General features: G+C 42.5%; 1 long non-coding RNA gene across 1 annotated transcript in view; it reads right to left on the reverse strand.

Moving 5' to 3' along the window:
* Positions 1-2,515: 2,515 nt before the first annotated feature.
* LOC122234842 overlaps positions 2,516-22,605 on the reverse strand; it is a 46,657-nt gene continuing 26,567 nt past the window's right edge. The window contains exons 5-7 of the long non-coding RNA XR_006212761.1: positions 17,555-17,716; positions 16,729-16,879; positions 2,516-3,662 (exon numbers count right to left, since the gene is read on the reverse strand). This is a non-coding gene — a long non-coding RNA (uncharacterized LOC122234842). The remainder of the gene's footprint in view (positions 3,663-16,728; positions 16,880-17,554; positions 17,717-22,605) is intronic.

Consider the following 22,605-nt stretch of genomic DNA (forward strand, 5'->3'; position numbering starts at 1 on the left):
CTTTAGGAAGAACATATACAGAAATATGAGAACCTCACAAAAAAGCAGAAAATTTTAGATGCTAAATATTTCTCTCTTTGTCCAAGAACATTTTGGTTTTCCCCGTCTTGAAATTCTGGCCAAAAAATGGAGGAAAGGAGGACATCGCCCAAATGTTTCTTTTAAATTGTCCCAGAACTTCAGAAAATGGTCAGAAAATGTAATCACATTATTGGAGCAAAAAGAGAGAAGTCAATGGAGAAGGCATTTAGTAACTGCACTGATAGAGCATGAAGACATGCGGCTTGTTAAGCTTTGGAAAGTAGGACACAGGAGGAAAGAGGCTGTGTGGAAGAAATTAGTATTGCTTATTAATTGTGATGTCTTTAAAGCATAACACATTTTACATCCTTCAACTAACAAAGTTATTTTTCTCTGTGAAGGACAACTCTAAGGATGCTGATAATAGTTTACAGATGTTCTTTTATTGCTAAAGTTTCCGCTTAAAAAAAAATCTTTCCCCTCGTGTATTCATTCACTCAGAAATATTTGATGAGAACCTGCCATGTGCCTTGATCTAGGTGCTAGGAATACAGCTGTGAACAGAACACACAAGGTCTCTCCTGTCATGGAGCTGATATTCTAGTGTGAAGGAGGTGGGAAATAAATAGTTACATTGCATACATGACACATAAAGTGGTAAATAAGATAATGTTAGACAGTGGTAGGTGCAAACATAAAGAAATGAAATAGAATGAAGTGATGGATGACCAACCAGTTTGCTGTTTTAGATTGGTGGCCAGAGAAGACCTCTCTGAAGAGATGACATTTGAACAGTGATCTAAATGACAAGGAGGGGCTGGTCATGAAAAGATCAGAAATGCATAGCACTCTAGATGGAGAAAACAGGTGGTTCCAAGGTTCCCAAGACGGTAACAAGTTAGCGTCAGAGGAAGAGAAAGAAACCCTGCGTGGTTGGAAGTCAGGGGCAAACAGAAAAGTGGAACAAGATAAAGTTGGACCAGTGAGCAGAACCTAGATCTTCTAGGCATGGAAGGTCAGCGTAAGAAATTTGGATTTTAGATGAGATGGGAAGCCGATGGGAGGTTCTAAACAAGGAAGTGATTGTTTCTGTTTCTTTAGGGGGCAGTTTTAGTAATTCAGGTGAACAATGGTAGCTTGAACTAGGATACCAGTGACTAAGGGCGAATAGAGTGGATTAGGGGTACATAGGGGAAGTAGAGTCAACAGAACTGTGTGGTATTTTTTTATGGGGGACATAAGAGAAACAAAGGAATCCAAGCTCTCTCCTCTGTTACTGGCTCAGGCACTGGGCAGATGGTGATGCTATTCAGTGAGACAGGTAGGCTGGGAATAAGAAGTGTGGCAGTCTGTGTCACTTCCCTCTCCAACAGCTGTTCTCTTCCTCCTTGCTAACAGAGCCCTGACTTTGTTGAGGGTGACAATATGTCCAGCTCCAAGTGATGAATCATGATCAGTACAATTCAATTATAATAATCCCATTCTCTTTTGCTAGATACTCAATTTCCCCATCTCCTTTGCAGCCAGGAATGATTCATTTCTGGCTAACGAGACCTAAGAGAAAGCCTTCTGGGGACAAATTTGGCTATCTTGAGCACCATCACGATGCCTGGAGTCACAGCAGCCATCTTGTGACTACAAAATAAAAGACAGGATAATTAAAGGCCAACATGTTAAGGATAGTGACAGGAAAAAAGAGAAACTACCTTGGTCCTTGATGGTGTAGTTGAGCAGCTGAATTAACACCAGAAATAACCTATTTCCAGACATCTCTTTATGAAAAAAGTAAAATTCTATTTAAGCCTCTTGGGGTCGTTTGATTCAAGAAGATTAAGAGAAAGAATCAAGACTTCTCTTTTGGCCGTACTCAGTTTGAGATGCCTATTAGATATCCATGTGGAAGTGACTGTCTAAATTATTCCCTTCAACATTGGAAAAAAAAACATTTCTAGGTATTTTTATCTTTCCGTATTGCTATAAAACAAGAAAATGTGAAAAAATAATTACAAAAGTGAACAAAGTTGCAATGACCATGAGGGAGTTCAAATTAGAGGCTGACATCAGTACATGAAACTGACTTCCCTAGTACTGGCAGGTTAGCAAGGCTGAAGTTATTAAAACTGGAAAGCCGGGGCAATGAAGAAAGCTCAGTCTGAGGACAAGTTAGGTCTCTGCATTTCCCAGTACTTTCCATCACCTTGGTGGGGAAACACTGTTCTAGACTAGAGTACTATTTCTATTAAGATACCTTCTCACCTACATATCACGGTGTTCATGCATTGCTTTATTTCTTCTTATTCTTCAAATAACCTAATGAAAATTCCCTCGCTAACTTAGCCGGGGAACCTAAAGTAGGCCAAATTGAGCTTTTAGCACAGTTTCTGGTTGCTGATAAAAATCAGTATCTACAAACCCAATTGCACCTATTTCCATTAGAGCTATCACCCAAAACTAGATCACCAGCTTTACAGATTGAAAGATTGCCAGCCCACATATATTTTTTCTCTTAAACACTTTATTGTATGCTGGATGGTTTAGACTCCATCTATAGAAAAGAACAGTATTTTTTTTTTTTGCCAGCAGCCTATCAGAAATAGCTATTGATTTTGTGTGTGTGGACAAGTAACTGAGTCTGCAAAATTGACTTCTCAAGATAAGCGTCTTGTATTCTGCCCATACCATGAGTCTCTGTTCTCCTGAGGTTAATTGGCTCATCATATTCCATTTCCATGTTCTCTAGTTCCATCACTATGCTTGGGATTTTTGCCCCTACACCTTTCACTTTGTTTTCCCATAATTTATTACAACCCACATTTTTTTAAACAGTTTTGGATCTGCATTAATTTTTAAGTCCCCGGAGGAACACTATGTTCCCAAACATTATGTTCTGCACTCTCATGCTCATACCACTTCGTGTAGTGCCAGACACCTCCTGGGATCTCAAAAAATGTTGTTTCTTTTCAAAAGATAGGCGATTACCATGGGCTGCCCATAAAATGTCTTTTTCAGTTGAGTTACTGAGTTTGTTAGTCTCTCTTCATCGCTATAAAAGCACAGGTGACTGTTGACTGGTCTTACTGGAGTGTTGGGAAAAAATGATGAGAAGCATCAGGAATGGGAAGGGCTTTCTTTCAAAATATGAAATGTTAGGGAGATGATAGTGTCATTCTTACCAAGCAGGCTTCAGCTCAAGTGGAGCTCACTCCACGGATAGATGCTGTTCATCAATATTGAAAAGAATGGCTGTCCAGCAGGATCCCCTTCTGCTGGTGGGATCTACTGCCGACAGAACTTCTTTTCAAAGATTCCAAAGATCTGCTATACCCACAAATTCCGTCTTCTCTCAGCTTCTCAGCTGTATCTAGAACACTTCAATGCTTTTCTACATTGCAGATTTGAACCTCCCTCTGGATTCTTCTAAAGTTGTTTGAAGCAGAGGAATAGGACCATGGACAGAGGAATAGCCTTCCAATCCCTGATGCAGCAGGAAAGTGAACTCTTCCTGCCAAGAATCCCGGAGAGGGGTCTTTAAATGCATAAACTCTTCTTTATTCAAGGGTCACTTTCTCCTTTTCTAATTTCCCTTTGGAGTGGCACGGTTTCTTCTGGAAACATTGGCTCCCTCTACCAACTCTATGCTCCTGAAACACAAACAGAATACTCAATTCTTGCAGATGCAGCTCTTAAAATACTTTAAAATACTTCCATCATAAAATATTTCAAACAGACAGAAAAATATAGAAAATAGTTTACCAAACATCTGTGTATAAAACACTCAACAGATCTTAATGTCTGCTTATTTGCTTTAGGGGTTTTGTTTGTTTGTTTGCTATAAAAAGTCTTACAAGTAGTTTAAACCCATTATCTACTCCCGATCTCATTCATTTCTCTATTTTCCCTCCTTTCCTCTTTTCTGAAAAGTAATCACTACCTGGAAGTTCCTATAAATCATTCCCATGCATGTTTTTTATACTTTTATATTATACGTATATATTCATAAACAATATATAGTATGCTTTGTATTTGTAAATTGTAAAGGAATACTATATCACCCTGTACATAATATTCTGCAATGCATTTTTAGTCATTGTTACTTAAAAAAAATTTTTTTTTTAATGTTTATTTATTTTTAAGAGAGAGAGACAGAGCAAGAGCTGGGGAGGGGCAGAAGGAGATAAAGAATCTGAAGCAAGCTCCAGGTTCTGAGCTGTTAGCATAGAGCCCGACGCGGGGCTCAAACTCCTAAACCGTGAGATCATGACCTGAGCTGGAGTTGGATACCCAACTGACCGAGCTACCCAGGTGTCCCTAGTCATCATTTCTTTTTAGATTGATTCACATTGTAACCTGAAGAACTAATTCATTAAATATACCTGTTGTATATTATTCCCTTGTTTGAAATACACAAATTACTTATCCACTTCCTGCATTATGGATGTGTGAATTGTTTTCAGTGTGTTGTTATTTGCTATAATAAACAATACTGCAATTAACATTTAAATACCTATCTCCTGGTGCACACCATGTGACAGTTTTTCTAGGCCACAGGTTCTCAACCTTGGTGTTATTGACATTTTGGACTAAATAACTCTTTGCTGTGGGGTAGGATATTTAGCAGCACTGCTCACCTCTACCCCAAAGGTACCAGTAGCACCCCACCCCCACGCAGGGGTGACAACCGAAATGTCTTCAAATATTGCCAAATATTTCCCAGAAGGCAAAATCACCCTGGTTGAGAACCACTAATCTAGAGAACAGAGAAACTGCTGGGTCTTAGGATTTAGATAAATACATATCACCACTTTGCTTTCTAAGTGTCCTGTTTCTCCACATCTTACTAATTTTTGGTATTTTCAAATGTTAAAATGTTTGCCTATTTATAGTTACAAAATGGTAACTTTTTATTATTTAATATTGTTTTCCCTTCATTTCTAGTGAGACTGAACATCTTGTATATCTATTGGCCATTAGGATTTCTTTTCTGTGAATTGCTTATTTATATTCTTTGTCAATTTTTCTTTCTAGTTGTTTCTTTTTCTTATTGCTTTGCAGTTCTTTATAATTTTTGAACATGAATATCTCGGTTGTTGTATGTCTGAAAAAATATCTTCTCTCTTTGTTGATGATATATTTTTATTTTGAGGTAGTAAAATTATTCACCTTTTCCTTGATGATTTTATCCTTTTGTGCTTTATTTAATAAGTTCTTCCTATCACAAGGGTATAAATATAATCTCTTATATTTTTCCTAGAGGTATTAAATTTGACTATTCAAATTTAGGTCTTTAAACCAACTTAAAATCTTGTAATGTGAAATAGAAAAAATATGTATAAATATTCCAACACATATTTATTAACTAACTCATTTTTTAATCCAGGTTTGTTATGCTGCCTCTGCTTTTAAATTTTAGTTACTTGGGGGCGGCAACTGGGTGGCTCAGTCAGTTAAATGTCCAACTCTTGATTTTTGGCTCATGTCATGATCTCACAGTCCGTGGGTTCGAGTCCCTGCTTGGGCTCCACACTGACAGTGCAGAGCCTGCTTGGGATTCTCTCTCTCTCACTCTCTCTCTCTCTCTCTCTGCCCTTCCCCCACTCAAACATTCTCTCTCAAAATAAATAAATAAACTTAAAAAAAAAAAGAAAGAAACCTATGTGGAATTGTGTTAGAGTAGAGATAGGATAGGTAAGTTTTCTTCTCACTTAACGTACAAAAGAAGACGACTTGCCCTTCCTATCTTTGTACAGAGTTGGAGGAGAAAGTGATGGCTGAAACAGTGGCAGCCATCTTGCCACCCTGAGAGGACAAGCTAGAGCCTAGCACACTGAGAATGGCTAGGCAGGGAGATGAAAAGTCCTTAGGTCTCGGAGGTGTCATTGTGCTGCTGAATTAGCCAATACTGAAACCGCCTACCACTGGACATCCTGTGACGTGAAATAATAAACCTGTTATTGTTTAAGCCACTCTAAGTTGTATATTCCCTCACTTGTTGGCAAAGACATGTCTACCTACTATAATTAGTTTTGACCTTTACTGTTTACATGAACTCAGTGACCATTGTTGCGTGTTACCTAATCAGGTTGGGATTTTAAAAATTGGGTTTGCACTGAAATCAAACATTAACTTTAGAAGAAATGTCTTCTTCATTTTAATGAATATTCCAATTCACGAGTATGCTATATGTCTCCATGTATTAAATCTCAGTTAATTTGTTCCATAAAAAATTACTATACATGGGGTGCCTGGGTGGCTCAGTCAGTTAAATGTCGTACTTTGACTCAGGTCATAACCTCACGGTTTTTGAGTTTAAGCCCACGTCGAGCTCTATGCTGACAGCTCAGAGCCTGGAGCCTGCTTCAGATTCTGTGTCTCCCTCTCTCTCTGCCCCTCCCCTGCTTGTGCTCTGTCCCTCTCTCTCAAAAACAAATAAACATTTAAAAAAATTTTTTTTAATTTCTATACATAATGTCAACATTGTATTTATAGATAAAAATCCACATCTGTATTACATTTATTCCTAGGTACTTCATCGCTTATTGCTATTAAAACTATTAAAACTGGTTTCTTAAATATCATGGGTGATAAATACTGAGATATAGGATTGCAACTGAATTGTATTTCTTCATCTTATACCCTGCAGCTTTGCTGAGTTGTCTTTGTAGTTCTAACATTTTTTCAGTATGGTCTGTTTGATCCTCCTTATAGACAATCATATTACCCAGGTAAAGAGAGCTTGTCTTTTCTTTTCCCATACTGTGGTAATAGAGATGTCACAGAGGCAGTCATGAGGGCTCTGTGCCCTTCCTTGTCTTCCTGCCAGACCATTCCCTCACATAAGGCCCATCTTCAGGCAGTGGCGAGGGTTTTTTTTAGCCTCTTTAATAAGCGACTTTGTGTTGGGGGGGGGGGCGGTTCTCAGTCTAGCCCCTGTTTTGGGGTGGGTTTTTTTTTTTTGGTTGTTGTTATTGTTTTAAAGTGTATTTATTTATTTATTTTTGAGAGAGAGAAAGAATGCAAGTGCATGAGTTCACATGAGCAGGGGAGGGGCAGAGAGAGAGGAAGAGAGAGAGAATCCTGAGCAGGCTTTGCACTGTCAGCACAGAGTCTGACACAGGGCTTGATCCCATGAATCCCGAGACCATGACCTGAGCGGAAATCAAAAGCAGGTTACTCAACTGACTGAGCCACCCAGATGCCCCTAGCCCCTGTTTTGAAACTACCATTAGATGGGGCGCCTGGGTGGTTCAGTCCATTGAGCATCCGACTTTGGCTCAGGTCATGATCTCGCATCTTGTGAGTTCGGGCCCTGCGCTGGGCTCTGTGCTGACCGCTCGGAGCCTGGAGCCTGCTTCGGGTTCTGTGTCTCCCTGTCTCTGTCCCTTCCCAGCCAACACTCTGTGTCTCTTTCTCTCTTTCTCTCAAAACTAAATAAAACATTAAAAATTTAAAAAAGAAAGAAAGAAAGAAACTACCATTGGTAGTTTCCAACAGAAAACCTGGTTCTGGCTGGTTGCGGTTCTGGCTCCCACACACTTTCCTCACTTTTAGTCTCCCTAACCCTGTAGAGATCCCATTCCAGCCTCCTCTGCCTCAGATCTGGAGCCCAACAGGCCCATGTCTTCAGTCTCATTTATTGCTCTCCATTCTTAGTTCCTAGAAGATTTTATCTTTTGGGCCAACTGTTTCTTTTAACCTTTCTCTTTTATATTTTATTTTATGGGTTTACTTATTTATTTTTCAATATTTTTTTAATGTTTATTTATTTTTGAGAGAGAGAGAGACAGAGCATGAACAGGGGAGGGACAGAGAGAGAGGGAGGCACAGAATCCGAAGCGGGCTCCAGGCTCTGAGCTGGCAGCACAGAGCCCAAAGCAGGGCTTGAACTCATGGACCCTGAGATCATGACCTGAGCTGAAGTCAGACGCTCAACCGACTGAGCCACCCAGGCGCCCTTCTCTTTTATATTTTAAAGACCATTCTTTGTGTTCAGAGCTGAGAAAGTCCCTCCAAGGTTAATGTACAATAATGCTTCCTTGACCAGAAATCATGATTCCAAATGTCTATTTTGTAAAGAATTACAGAACTAGCTTCTATCCCTGCTGATACCACACGTAGCAATTATTATCAAATATAATACTACCCAGAATTTTCAGTGTCCTTCACCCCCTCATGCTTTGTGAATGCTACAGTGTCTGTGTTCCTCAACTGAGTATGGGAAATGGGGATAAATACTATTTTCTGCACCTGAGAAAACTGAGGTTTCTTGCTTAATTGTGGCCAAGAAGAACCAGACAGAATTGCAAGACTGTGAGTTTCTCCAAAGGGAGGGCTGTGCCTTGTTCATCTTGTACCTCAGACAAAATGACGCTCAATGAAAGTTGTTGAGCTGAGCAAACTCAACCCTAGGCCCATGCCTAGCTTTATTCCACAGGATGTCTCATGATTTGAGGAGACTCCTTAATATCTAGGCAATGCTGACTTAAAAAGGGAGGAAAGGAAGGACAAGAATCAGAGCAACAAGAGCTGATTTTAAGCAAAGTGAATGAAAAGGAATTGTCAATGGCATTTCATCTAGAAAGTGAATTTTGATTGAGATTTAGGTTTTTATACTAACCTCCTTGTATAAACTAGCTTAGTATGTAAATATAATCAAAATAGCATTCATTAAAATTGCAAAACTTATTTATTAAAATATGTAAAACAGCCAGCTGCAGCAGTAGTGATTAAGAAGTATAAAAATAAATTATTTTGCCAACAAGTATTTATTGCATTCCTACTACGTGCCAGCATTGTATAGGGAGTTGGAATACAAAGATAAATGACACAGTCCTCGTACAGCTAACCATATAGTTAGGCCAAGTGATGGGCAAATACATAATCCTAATATGATAGGATAAGCTCCCTAAAAGAGGGTTAGTTCAGGGGCACCTGGGTGGCTCAGCCAGCCAAGCGTCCCACTTCGGCTCAGGTCATGATCTCACGGTTCATGGTTCGAGCCCCACATTGGTCTCAGTGCTGACACCTCAGGGCCTGGAGCCTGCTTCGGTTTGTGTCTCCCTCTCTCTCTGCCCCTCCCCTGCTCATGCTCTGTCTGTCTCTCTCCCAAAAATGAATAAAGATTAAAAAAAAATTTTTTTAAAAGAGCATTAGTTCAAAGAGATATTTGCACACCTGTGTTCACAGTGGCATTATCCACAGTAGCCCGGAAGTAGAAGGAACCCAAACGTCCATCAACAGATGAGTGAATAAACAAAATGTGTCATGTGCATACAGTGGATTATTCCGGTTTAAAAAGCAACAAAATTCTGATACATGCTCTAACATGGAACTTTGAGGATATACTGAGCGAAATAAGCCAGTTACAAAAACACAAATACTATATGATTCCACTTACATGATGTACCTAGAATAGTCAAATTAATAAAAACAGAAAGTAAAATGGTGGTGACTCCGACCTTGGGGTGAGGGGTAGTTGGCGGGGGGCGGGATTGCAGGGAGGGAGTTCTTTAATGAGCATTGAGTTCAGTTTTTCAAGATGGAAACATTCTAGAGATTGGATGCCCAACAGTGTAAATAGGGTTAACACTATTGAACTTTGCACTTAACAATGGTTAAGGTAGTTGGGGCACCTGGGTAGCTCAGTCGGTTGAGCGTCCAACTTCCGCTCAGGTCATGATCTCATGGTCTGTGAGTTCCAGTCCTGCATCAGACTCTCTGCTGTTAGCGAGGACCCTGCTTTGGATCCTCTGTCTCCCCCATCCCCCACCTCCCGTACCTCCTCTGCTCTGCTCGTGCTCTCTCTCTCAAAAATAAACACACACTTAAAAAATTGTTAAGGTGGTAAATTTTATGTTACGTGCAATTTACTACATTTTTGTTTAAAGTCTAAAAAAGTATTAGCTTCATGAGGGTAGGGGCCTGTTTTGTATGCTCTTAAATTTCTAGCATCTAACAGAACGCCTGATGCATAGTAGGCTCTTAAATATTTGACCTTCCTCTGGCTTCTCCTCCCCATCCAACATCCTACGCAACACGGCAAAGGCCAGGTCCTCTGTGAGCCAATTCAGCAAACAAAGGCACTTCTCTCCTTAGGGCCCCGAAGGGGAAGAATTTCAAATATTTGTGATTTGATATTTGTCCTGGTCACACCAACCATTCTTTACTTCTCAATTATGCTTATCTGAGCTCTTTGGCATTTAAATTTCCTAAAGATAGATACTGTTTCTACATCCCAAAACAGAATTGTGATGGACTTTGTTAAGAAAAAAAAAAAAAAACGTGGAAAGATGTCTGTGAAATGAAATCATTATTAGGCCAATGTACAAACCGGCTCTGGAGCCTCGCTTGCAGGGCACGGGAGGAAGGATGAGGTAATTAGCATATATTTGTAGAGTTCTGCTGCCTGTTCCCCCCCCTTCACTGGCCCCATCTGATTCCAGTTGCTTAGTTTATTCTTTTGTGTTTGGTTTTTTTTTCACTTGGTCAAAAATAGAGAGACCCAAAAAAAAAAAAAGTTTCCTTGAACTTATTGGAGCTTTTCTTTTTTCCTCATGTATTTGGTTTCCCATTTGCCATGATCCTTCTTCCTGCCACCTGCTTCTTTCTCTGTTTTTCCTACTTTTCCCAATGAGGGCTTTTCCCTGTGTTCTATAACCCTGGCTTTGTGCCTGGTACCCATGAAGGACAGGTGAGTGTGGTATTTAGTTACAGCACAAACATGGAGCCTGCCCGAGGGCCTGAGGGATTTGCATCAAGGAACTTCCCGTTTCTGGCCCGGGCACCGGACAGCGCTCCCTGTTGGTGCTGACTTTACCCCGGCCCCGGGCATGCATGTTGCAAGGCTTCAAGCGTAGAACAGAAGTGCCATGGCTAACGCTGGAAAAGAAGCCCGGAGGAGAAAGGCTTCAGGGTTATCTTTCTTCTGTCTCCTCAAGCTAGTAGGGTGGACAAAAGTGCAGACCAGAGTCACCCCAGACCTTCTTGGAGACAGGGTCAATCATAGAACCAAGCGAGGTTTCCAGGCCTGGAGGGTTGATCATGTTACTTTTAAAATGTGATCGTTACAGGCGCTTGAGTGGCTCAGTCGGTTAAGCGTCCGACTTCGGCTCAGGTCATGATCTCGCGGTCTGTGAGTTCGAGCCCCGCTTTGGGCTCTGTGCTGACAGCTCAGAACCTGCAGCCTGCTTCAGATTCTGTGTCTCCCTTTCTCTCTGCCTCTCCCCAACTCACACTGTTTCTCTCTCTCTCTCTCAAAAATAAAATAAACATTAAAAAAAAAAAACCTGAGGAGCGCCTGGGTGGCTCAGTCGGTTGAGCGTCCGACTTCGGCTCAGGTCACGATCTCACGGTTCGTGAGTTCGAGCCCCGTGTCGGGCTCTAGGCTGATGGCTCAGAGCCTGGAGCCTGCTTCCGATTCTGTGTCTCCCTCTCTCTCTGCCCCTCCCCCGTTCAGGCTCTGTCTCTCTCTGTCCCAAAAATAAATAAACGTTAAGAAAAATAATAAAAAATTAAAAAAAAAATTTAAAAAACCTGAAAATGCAATGTTTAAATAGCTGTTGCTGTGATAGACACTATCTGAAGTGCTTTTCAATATTAACTCATTTAACCCTTTAAATATTAACTTATTTAAGCCCCACAACAACCCTGTGAACTGGGAACTGCTATTGCCTGAATTTTATGGATGAGGAAACTGAGGCTCAGAGAGGTTAAGCGATTTGCTCAAGGTCCCAAAGCTAATAAGTGGTAGCACCAGGATCTGAATCCAGACGGCCTGGTTCCTGAATCCATGCTTTGAGCCACCATATAGGTAACATACCCTCGCTTTTTGAAAGTATACATTACACCACTTCCCTCTTACAGAAGACCTACATTAGTACTTGTTTTTGCTAACCAAAAGAAATCCGAAGAGGATTTTTGCTTTTATGCAGAAAAGCCCAGCAGGTTCAGCGTTTGTTTTGCGCGGAGCTCGACCAGAGGCAGTGCACGCCCTGAGCAGCGTGAGTGGCCCCGCCAAGCTCCTTCCCCACCAACTACACCCAGCGTCTCCGCATCGAGCCACCAGAGCTGTGAACTGGGTCTGGGAGCATCTGCGTTTTATCTCAATTTATTTTGTGCACCTGTTAGCAAGATGTGTCCTGAGGTATCAGGAAAAGCCTAAGAGGGGTTATTTCTTATAAATTGATGGTAATAGCTTCTCTGCTTTATGCCATTTCAGCTTATGAAAGGATTTGTAGGAATGCTCCACTTTTGTATTGTGGGGGGCACCTGCACTATACTGCCTCTCTGGTTTATGTCCAGTCTCCCAGGATTTCCTTTGGAGATGTCATGACCGATTTTATAGAATATCTTCTCCCCGGTATAACACCCTCTGGTAGGAGCTGGGCAATGTGTGTATCCCTCTGAAATTTCTGCGCAGATCTTGGGATACCTGCCAGCAATCACGTGTTCACAGGCTCCATCCTGCAGGAGACATAAGAACCAGACCTCCTCCCTTTCCTCTGGAGATCAGGGCATAAGAAAGCAATCTGCACTCATACAAACTTTAAGAAAGAAAAATTTTAGCCTATGTTTACTAAAGATAAAATGTCATGGGGCACCTAGGTGGCTCAGTCGGTTAAGTGTCCAACTCTTGATTTCGGCTCAGGTCATGATCTCACAGTTGGTGGGATCGAGCCCCATGTCGGGCTCTGTGCCGGCAGCGTGGAGCTTGCTTGGGATTCTCTCTCTGTCCCTCCCCTGCTTACATGGGTGCACGCGCTCATGCACACACTCTCTCCCAAAATAAATAAATAAACTTAAAAAATAAATGTCATACTATGTCACACCTTGTATGAAGTGCTTACCTCCCAACCCCCATAAGCGATGATATTACCCTGGGATCTGTCCCCAGTTGGGGTGAGTTCTCGGGGAGCTGTCCCCACCTTCTCTACCCAGACCCTCGTGAACAGCATCATGAATTTTTTAGATGGTTGGCTGGACTTGGGAGTGACGTTCAGAGCTATAGCACAGATCTTCCGGTGAGTGTAACAAACTGGTCTGGAGAGAAGCCCATGACTTTGGCCTCTTTGCCCTGGAAGACCATGCTGTGGCCCTGAATACCTGCAGATCCTCTGACCTCCCCTATCTCCCTCTGGCTGTGCCCCAAACGGCTTTCCCTGGTAAAAGCTGGATTCGCAGAGAAGGAAGCTTCACAGGAAGTTAGCATGAGTTTGGCTTTCTGCTGTCCTCATGAACTCTGACCTATGTTGAAGGACGGGGTCTCGTTGTTGCACAGAGAGAGACTTGTCTCTGGCCTCTTCCATGACTACTACGAGCTTCCCACCCATAGATCCAGGGCCTCTGCCCATTCTCCATCTCCAAAATGTGTGTCCTGAATCTTCCTCCTATTGAGCCCTAGTTCTAATCTGACTGGACCTGGCTAGAAAGTGAATCCCTAGGGGCGCCTGGGTGGCGCAGTCGGTTAAGCGTCCGACTTCAGCCAGGTCACGATCTCGCGGTCCGTGAGTTCGAGCCCCGCGTCGGGCTCTGGGCTGATGGCTCGGAGCCTGGAGCCTGCTTCCGATTCTGTCTCCCTCTCTCTCTGCCCCTCCCCCGTTCATGCTCTGTCTCTCTCTGTCCCAAAAATTAAAAAAAAAAAAAAAAAAAAAAAACGTTGAAAAAAAAATTAAAAAAAAAAAAAAAAAGAAAGTGAATCCCTATTAACAAATTAGCTGGTAACATCTGAGGCAGGGGCTCTCCTCTACATATTGCATTTGTATCTTAATAGGAATACTCAAAACCAAAAAGTTAAAAAAAAAAAAAGATTGAGTATCTAGGGGTGGAATGTCAGACTCCTTTACACAGAGATCTGGGGGGCTGGTGTCCCGTAGGTCTCCCCACATTTGTATATGCACCTAAAACTGGCCCTCATGTCAATATCAGGTCCACGGACATCCTCAAATCCAGAATAAAAACATTTACTTTGCAGCAACAACTATCTCTCTTTGAGTGTGTTCTTAGGATTCTCCAGATCCTAGGACCCAGAACAGGGCATGCGAGGGAATTCAGCTTATTGGCAATTGGAGCACAGTCCTTTGTCAAGTGGGGTATTTCCTCTGACATCATTGGACTGCTTGTCAGCTCCAGAGTAGGTCTTTGCCAGGAAAACCTGAATTGAAGAGGAGGCTTGGCCTTGGGGAAGCGAGCCTGTGTCCTGGTGGGCTGGGTGCCTCTATCAGAGGCACTGACTCTCTGAGGGGAGGGAATCCAAGAGGGAAACAAAAAAAGGTGTAAACAGTGGAGCTAAAGCAGCTGGCTCTGCCTGGGTGGCACTTTTGAACTGGTGGAACAGTGACAGCCCCAGTCCCACCTATACCATCAGAAGCTGTGGGTCTTCTGTGCCCACCCTGCCTGTCTTCTCCCACCCACTCCTTCCCCCTTCCCTCCCTGTTCCCATGAAGACCAACCTAGGTGACACCTGTTTGCAAAACCTTTGTACTTCTTCTTTGATCCCTTTCCTCAAAATATTCTCAACCTTCCCTCCTCCAATGCCAGACTGTTGGCATCTGTCTCCCGTCTTGCGCAGCCTGCGATCCCTGGCTAACCATGGTTTTATAATTGTCTCTGGTTAAAGTTTAAATAGATGGGTTTCAGCCCGAGAGAAAAGTGTAAACAAGCCCTTTCTGCAGTCCTTCAGAACTGCTGACTTCCAGTGCTTTCGAATTCTGTGCTACGAAATTCATTCAGCTCCGCCCTAACCAAAGAACTGAGAGCCACCACTGGGCTTTCTGAGATGTGAGAGCCACTCTGAAACCTTTGAGAGGCTTTTAGATAATCTGCACTTTTCTTTTAACTCAATTAAGCCATCAGGATCCAATTCCTACTCTAGGAGGTGTGTCTGGTGTATCAGAGAGAGAAGGGTGAAGCAATCTTCATTGGCTGGCCGCTGAAGAAAGGAAGGAAGTGAAAGGAATTGTCATTTCCTTGCTGGAATTTTTTTTCGGGGGGGGGGGGGGAGGGGGAGGGAGGAGGGGATTGTATGTGTTGCCCCAGGTTTTTGAGTTGATGAGGCTGTCTTAGGAATCATGAGAATGGGATTGTTCTTGGCCCGTGTGGAAGAAAGAGGGCAGCTCGGGTTTGAGCTGATGATTCAGGCATATATCCACTTCATTTGGTGTGTTTCTTCAGAAGTAAGCAGGCCATTGTTTTGAGTCTTGGTTAAGAATATTGATTTTCGGGGCGCCTGGGTGGCTCGGTCGGTTAAGTGTCTGACTTCAGCTCAGGTCATGATCTCGCGGTCCATGAGTTCGAGCCCCGCGTCGGGCTCTGTGCTGACTGCTCAGAGCCTGGAGCCTGTTTCGGATTCTGCGTCTCCCTCTTTCTCTGCCCCTCCCCTGTTCATGCTCTGTCTCTCTCTGTCTCAAAAATAAATAAACATTAAAAAAAAAATTTGAGAATATTGATTTTCTATATTTTTCAATTTTGTGTACTTTGTGTACTTGTGATCTGGTGTCAGGATGAATTCAGCAATACTTTTGGATGTTTTTGTCAAGGATTTGATTGGAACCTTGCCTTCCCCCTACTCAAAAACCTTCAATAATTCCCCATTTCAGTTTCAGGCTCCTATTCAGAGCCTTCCATGGCCTGGCTCCAACCCACCTTCACCTTCCACTATTCCAACCATGCACTGACTTCCCTGAACTTTCCACCCAGCTCCTGTAACATGTTCCCTCACTCTGCAGTGTCCCCAAACCTTCTGTGCCTTCTCCCCACCTCCTCAGAGTCTTCTCAAAATGACACCTTCTGGTGTTCTGTGAACTTTCCCTGCTCTCCTTGCACAACCAAGCCAATCACTCCTTCCCTCAGTTCTGACTGTCCCCTTCACAGCAGCCCTTATTTCATCATCTATTGTTCAGCCTGTATTGGGTACCAGCTTCCTACACCAGCTACTTAGCTCCTTGAGTAGAGAACAGTCCATTGCAACCTCCCTTACTGCCCTGCCTCGTAGGTGGCTCATTGTCAGTGTTCAAAAATATTCAATCTTTGAGGAGCCTGGGTAGCTCAGTGGGTTAAGCATCCGACTCTTGGTTTCAGCTCAGGTCATAATCTCATGGTTCGTGGGTTTGAGCCCCACATTGGGCTTGTCACTGGCAATGCAGAGCCTGCTTAGGATTCTCTCTCTCCTTCTCGCTCTTCCCCTCCCCAACTCATGCTCTCTCAAACTAAATAGATAAATAAATAAATATATATATATATATATATTCAATCTTTATTTTTCAACCTCTCTGAAAACTTGATGTCGATATTGTTAAAACAGCTCTTGAGAGGACCCAAGAGTAGTGAAGAAAGGACTCTGGAGCCAGACAGATTTGAGTTTGAATCTAAGCTCGGTTGAGTATTAGTACCAAGATGGCTTCCTTTCCAAGCCTCATTGTCTTCATTTGTAAGATGAAGACAGTAAGGTCTCTTTATGGGTTTTTGGGAGAATCAAAATGAGATAATGCAAGTTATGAACCTAACACAGTCTGTCTTATCCTTACCATCCCTTGATGCTGAAACATTTTAAATGTTGAAACATCTTACTCTGGGACATGAATTGCATCAGTCAATTTAATAGATACGCGCCACATTTTCCTGTTGCTAATACAATGTTCCTTGATACAACAGTTTCCTCTCACTCCCGCTTGTGAGTTTTTCAAAGGCTTATCTGGTAAGCAGGATCGGACTTACCTATTTATTGGTTACCTGAAGAAATCCCAGTGATGGGGAAGATGACCAGGCAGCTGCTCTGTTTTTTGCTGAGTTATTTTCACATGTTTGGGGGCGGGGGGGGGGGGGCATCCTCACACCATCACAGTGGGCTCTTCATTTCCAATGTTAACTTCAAAGAGGAGAAAAGACACCTGTTAGGACACTATTCTCTTTCCCCCTCCACCAAAAGTCAATTGCTACTTTCACCCATGGGAGGGGAGCAGTGAATTCCATTCATCCATCCAACATTTATTGAGCACCTGTTATGTGCCAAGATGCTAAGACACTAAGATACTAAGATGAATCAGCCAAGGTGCACGCCTTTAAAAGTTTGGATCTAACGTGGGGTTGGGGGGGGGGGGGGGAGGGGAGATAAGCACCTAAATGAAATAACGATGTTACAGGTATAGAAGGGCCAGGCAGCCTATCAGGAAAAGCTTCAGAAAGAGATTATTATGCTTGAGCTGAGTCTTGAAATATCAGTACGTGGTTGTCAACAATGCGGGCAACACGCTTCGGGTGGAGGAACCCCAAGTCTGGCTCCTTCCCCTCTGATGGCTTCAAATAGCCTGAAGTATCTGGCTCCACCGTCTTTACACAGTTCAGCGGTCTTCTCCTCAGTCCAGGTGACTTAAATCCTTCTCTGGCAGCAGCAGCAGCAGCAGCAGCACGATCAGCGCTGGTTCCAGAGAAGGAACATTAGAGGCTCTGCAGCCGCTTCTGCTGCCAGGGCCGGAAAACAGCTGGAGTCCTCTGAGCTCCCCGGGGGAGGGTGGAGGAGCTGAGCACGCATGTGCGCGCATACCTGGGTCTGCGCGGGCCTGCGGAGGAGAGCGTCTGGGGGGTGCGGGCAGTGTCCGTTTGGGTAGCCGGCCACGTATTTATCTGCAGGTGTTGCCACAGGAAACAGAAGCGGATGTTCAGAAAACAAAGCGACAGCTCGGGCTCTCCTGGTCCAGCTGAAAGACTGCACAGAGAAGGGGGGAGGTTGAAACAACCTCGACCAAAACAGAGTGAAACAGAGAAGGAAGTTGCATCAGAGGAGGAAGAATGCCAGTGTCACGCTGAAGAGCCACAAATGTCACAAAACAAAAATAAAATGTGTGACTCTCAGTCTATCTAGTCGAACACTATGAAAACATTGTCTTCTTCAGAGAATTATTAAGATTACTGAAATAGTAGTGTAGCAAACGTGGAGAACGGCCGGAAAACACAAACAAAAGATTGTTACGATTTTTTTAAAGTTACGTACATCGTATTTTATTTATTTGGATTAGCAATTATAACTTTGTCTTCTACCTCCATATTCAAGTTTTTTTTTTTCCCTCCAGCACTTAAAAAATATTAAAAGTGAGTTCTGAGATTGACTTATTGAAGAACACTTTAAAAGTCTCGTTATTAGCACAAATTGGGAAATTTTAATGAAGATACTCTAATAATAGTGAGGTGATTACATTACAGATGTCAGAGCAAGAAATATAGATCCCAAGGATGTTAAGTTCTGTTGTCTTTCTTTCTTTTCTTTCTTTCTTTCTTTCTTTCTTTCTTTCTTTTTCTTCTTTCTTTCCTTTTCTTTCTTTCTTTCCTTCTTTTCTTTTTAAGTAATCTCTACCCCCAACATGGGGCTCAAACTCAGGACCCTGAGATCAAGAGTCATTTTCTCTTATTGGGTGTTGTATGTAAGCCAATTTGACAATAAATTATATTCATAAAAGAAAAGAAAAGAAAAAAACAGGTTAAAAAACAAAAGAGTCACTTCCTCTCAAATGAGCTAGCCAGGCACCCCTCAGGGATGTTAAGTTTTTTCATTTCACTTCACATGGAAATGTTAGTGTCTTTACCAAAAAGGAATAAAAGACTAGTCTCCCTTTTGATCACATTCTTGTAACTACAAAAATGAAGACTTTAGGTGAGGGGGTTTTACTAAAAGTATAACATTTGGGGCACCTGGGTGACTCAGTGGGTTAAGCATCCGACTTTGGCTCGGGTCATGATCTCACAGTTCATGAGTTCAAGCCCCATGTCAGGCTCCATGCTGACAGCTCAGAGCCTGGCGTCTGCTTCCGATTCTGTGTCTCCCTCTTTCTCTGCTCCTCCCCTGCTCACTCTGTCTCTCTCTCAAAAATAAATGAACTTAAAAAAAAAAAAGTTAGACACTGGAATAAGCATGGTACCAGGTCTCATATGAGTCTTTTGACTTTACTACTTTACAAATACAGTCACAGGAATTGGCTTTCCACCTCCTTCTTAGAATTCAAATGATTAACTGATTTGCCAGTTTTACAAATGGCTAAAAGTATAATGAGTTTGGGGCAGTGAATTAGAGAAGTTTTGTGTGCTTTGGTAAAAGTGTAAAACGGTAGTTCCCAATTGAACACATTATTAGTCCATATGCTAGTTTACCAGGTAAGTAGTGAATGGGCTTGGGGTAGACAGAGGGGAGAGGCAACGATTAGGGAGAGAATCCCCCGGTAATGGAGAAGAGGAGCAAGTAAGTCTGATGCTCACTGTTTGTGTAGGGTAGGCTCTCAATAAATAACTGTGGAAGGAACGAAGGAGGGGAGGAAGGGAGGGAGGGAGGAAGGCAGTGAATTATTGAATGGTAAGTACAAAGAAAGTGGAATACATGCCTAATTCACAATGAAGCTTAAATTCTGCTTCATGACAGGGTCATAACATAGTATTTCCCTCTGCTATACCTGCCTTGGCGACATTTAAAGATGTATAAGTTTCAGAAGTTACGAGACCCTTAAAAAAGGAAACATATAAAAATTAGATTTGGAGGAAATGGAAATCTATGCAAATCTAAATTTTTAGATTTTTCTGAAGATATTTTTACAAGTCTAAATTCAGTGCTACATTTGGAACATCATAATGGATTGAAATTGTTTTTTATTTTTAAAACAAATTACTGATAGGGCTACAAGCTGACATCAAATATCACTTGACTTTGGCCCGCTGAGGAGGAAAGTTAGCAAAAAGTTAGAAAGACAAGAAACCGTAAACATCACAGTAAAAACAAATGAAACCAGAAAGTTGTACACATTTTTCTAGACCTACTGCTTTTTATAAGGAGTTTGTTTTCAGAAAATAATTCAAGGGATGGGGGGAAAAAGGAGAAAAAAGTAAACCAAATTCATGCACTGCACCTTTTTTCCAGGCACCTACATTTTTGTCTAATGAGTGGATGCCCTCGTATTTGCCAGTGTCCCTGCTTTCTGGGCTCCCCCATCTCCAGGGGCCCTCCATCTGGACATACTTCCTGAAGCAGAACTTGCTGGGGATGCCGAGTCCCATTCCAGAGGAGTCTGATAAACTCCCTGCCTTAGCTCATGTTCTGGGAAGTGTGTCCTTTCTGATGGTGCTCCCAAGGAATGCGAGAGAGAAAAGAGGATGCATATGTGAACTTAGGGATGCTGAGTTCTGTTTTACATTTTAAATCTATAGATCTTTCCTTCAATGAGTGGCAGGCCACTCTTAATTCCTGCTCCTCTGTACTGAAGAACTTAGCATTGCTTCCCCTGGTGATCCAAGGAACTTTGCTCTTTGCCCAAAATACCTCTGACTCTCCCAAAGCAATTTCCCCTCCTCTGAGAAATGCTGTCGTGTCAGGCTGCACTGCCCTTGAACCAGACAACTTTCTCTGCTTGTCTTTATCTGTCTAAATAAAGCTAACCTACATTTGCTGTCTAATTCATTCGGATGCTTGCTGATGCTATTTAAAGCATCCCTTAAGGCTCCGTGGAAAACAAGATGCATTATCTCCAGTAGAGAACCTTTAGGTTTGTTGGTCATTTAAGGAATTCAAGAATCTAAAGAATCCATTCAGTCTTTAGTAGTTCAGATTTATAGGACAAAGGAACTCTTCCGTGTGTTTTATTCCAGGCAGTCTTCCCTGACTTATACGTTGCTGGGTTCAGCTGATAGAAAAAGAGGTAGCTAGAAAGTTAATCTCTCTCTCTCCACCCCCCTCACTGTGTGTGTGTGTGTGTGTGTGTGTGTGTGTGTCTAGACTTCATGAAATCCAGCTTTTCTGAAGATTAATTTCACAACAGAATGTATTTTTCATCCTGGACTCTGATAATTGGTTAGCCCACTGTGAGTTAACCTTCTCCTCTCAGGGAGCAAGTGTGAAAGATCAAAAGAAGCTGTCACCTTTGGAGTGCCTGGGTGGCTCAGTCAGGTGTCCGACTTTGGCTTCGGTCATGATCTTGTGACTCATGAGTATGAGCCCTGCGTCGAGCTCTGTGCTGACAGCTCAGAGCCTGGAACCTGCTTCGGATTCTGTGTCTCCCTCTCTTTCTGCCCCTCCCCCGCTCACGCTCTGTCTCTCTCTCCCCCCCCTTCTCTCTCTCTCTCTCTCTCTCTCTCAAAAATAAATTAAAAAAAAAAGAGCTGTCATCTTAGTAAACAGGCTTTTGGTGAGTTTTTGGTTTGTCTCTACTTCCTGCTCTTCAGCCTCCATCTGACATTTCATTAGAGAATCCTGGTACTTTCACACTCCAGAAAAAAAAGGAAATTCTAAACAAGGAAAGGAACAAAATATTGGTGTTGTAACTAGGACTCCACTGTGCACTTCTATACGACTGGGAGTTCAGAGAGGTTCCAAATCTGTTGCTTTTTTTTTTTCAGATCTGATATCATGTCAGTCTGTTGGCTTGCTTAGTGGGAGAGAGAGCTGGTACAATGGGATGGTTTTAACCATTAGTGCCCCGCTGCTCCCTGGAGCACATGTTTTTCTCAGCATCCACTTGTTCAGCCACGATTCTGTGACGTCCATTGCAGAGAGTGAGTCAGAAGCCACCAGCTAACAGGTCTATTCCTTCCCACTGTCACCTAGGAAACCAACGCATCATCCACAGGAAATGCAGGCCCCAATGGGGGGTGTGCCCAGATCGGGTTATAAAGCTGGCAATGAGTTTTTCAAAAGAGGTCAAATAATAATGCGTAGAATCTCAGTCTAGCCTGGAAAGTGGATCCAGCCTCTGTGGCATGGATGGAGGACAGTCATGCAGAAATACCAGGAGGAATTAATCAGCTAAAATCATGGAAGATGTCTGCTTTATAAGAAACTAACCAAGGGCAAGGGTTATGGAGACATGGTTTGATTTCCGCCCACAGCACATACATTTATTTGCCCATTGAGTGGTTGAGTGGTTTTTTGTTTTGTTTTGTTTTGGGTTTTGGCATGTTTGGATGATGTGAGAAATGAGATGAGGAAATTGACAAAATATCAAACCAGGTTTTCTGCTGAGTGAAATGTGTATCCTCTTTTTCATGGTCATTGTCCCTTGGGTTAACAAAGTGATGGATGGAGTATTCCTTCAGAGAAAACCACACCCTGATTCCCCTCATGCTCTCACTGCTTGTTTTATTTTCTTCTTCTTTTTTTTTTTTTTTTTTTTTTGCCTGTGTGTTTTTTTTCCCCTCCTTGACTACTATAGTTTGGCATAGGTCGTTGGCCTTAGTTGTATAGATACAACATCCCACATGTTGTCCACATATCTGTGAATGGAAGCTGAGAAAAATTACCTGTACGGTTTCATGTTGTTTGATGAGTTTAATGTTTCCAGGCAAATTTATACTTTCATACTGCTATAGGTGAAGGATTCTACATAAAAAGGTACATACAGGGGCGCCCAGGTGGCTCAGTTGGTTAAGCATCCAACTTCAGCTCAGGTCATGATCTCACAGTGCGTGAGTTCGAGCCCTGCGTTGGGCTCTGTGCTGACAGCTCAGAGACTGGAGCCTGCTTTGGAGTCTCTATCTCCCTCTCTCTCTGCCCCTCCCCCACTATCACTCTATCTCTGTCTCTCCCAAAAATAAATAAACATTAAAAAACAATTTTAAAAAAAG

The sequence above is a fragment of the Panthera tigris genome, chromosome A2, assembly GCF_018350195.1.
Source record: "Panthera tigris isolate Pti1 chromosome A2, P.tigris_Pti1_mat1.1, whole genome shotgun sequence".
Taxonomy (NCBI): domain Eukaryota; kingdom Metazoa; phylum Chordata; class Mammalia; order Carnivora; family Felidae; genus Panthera; species Panthera tigris.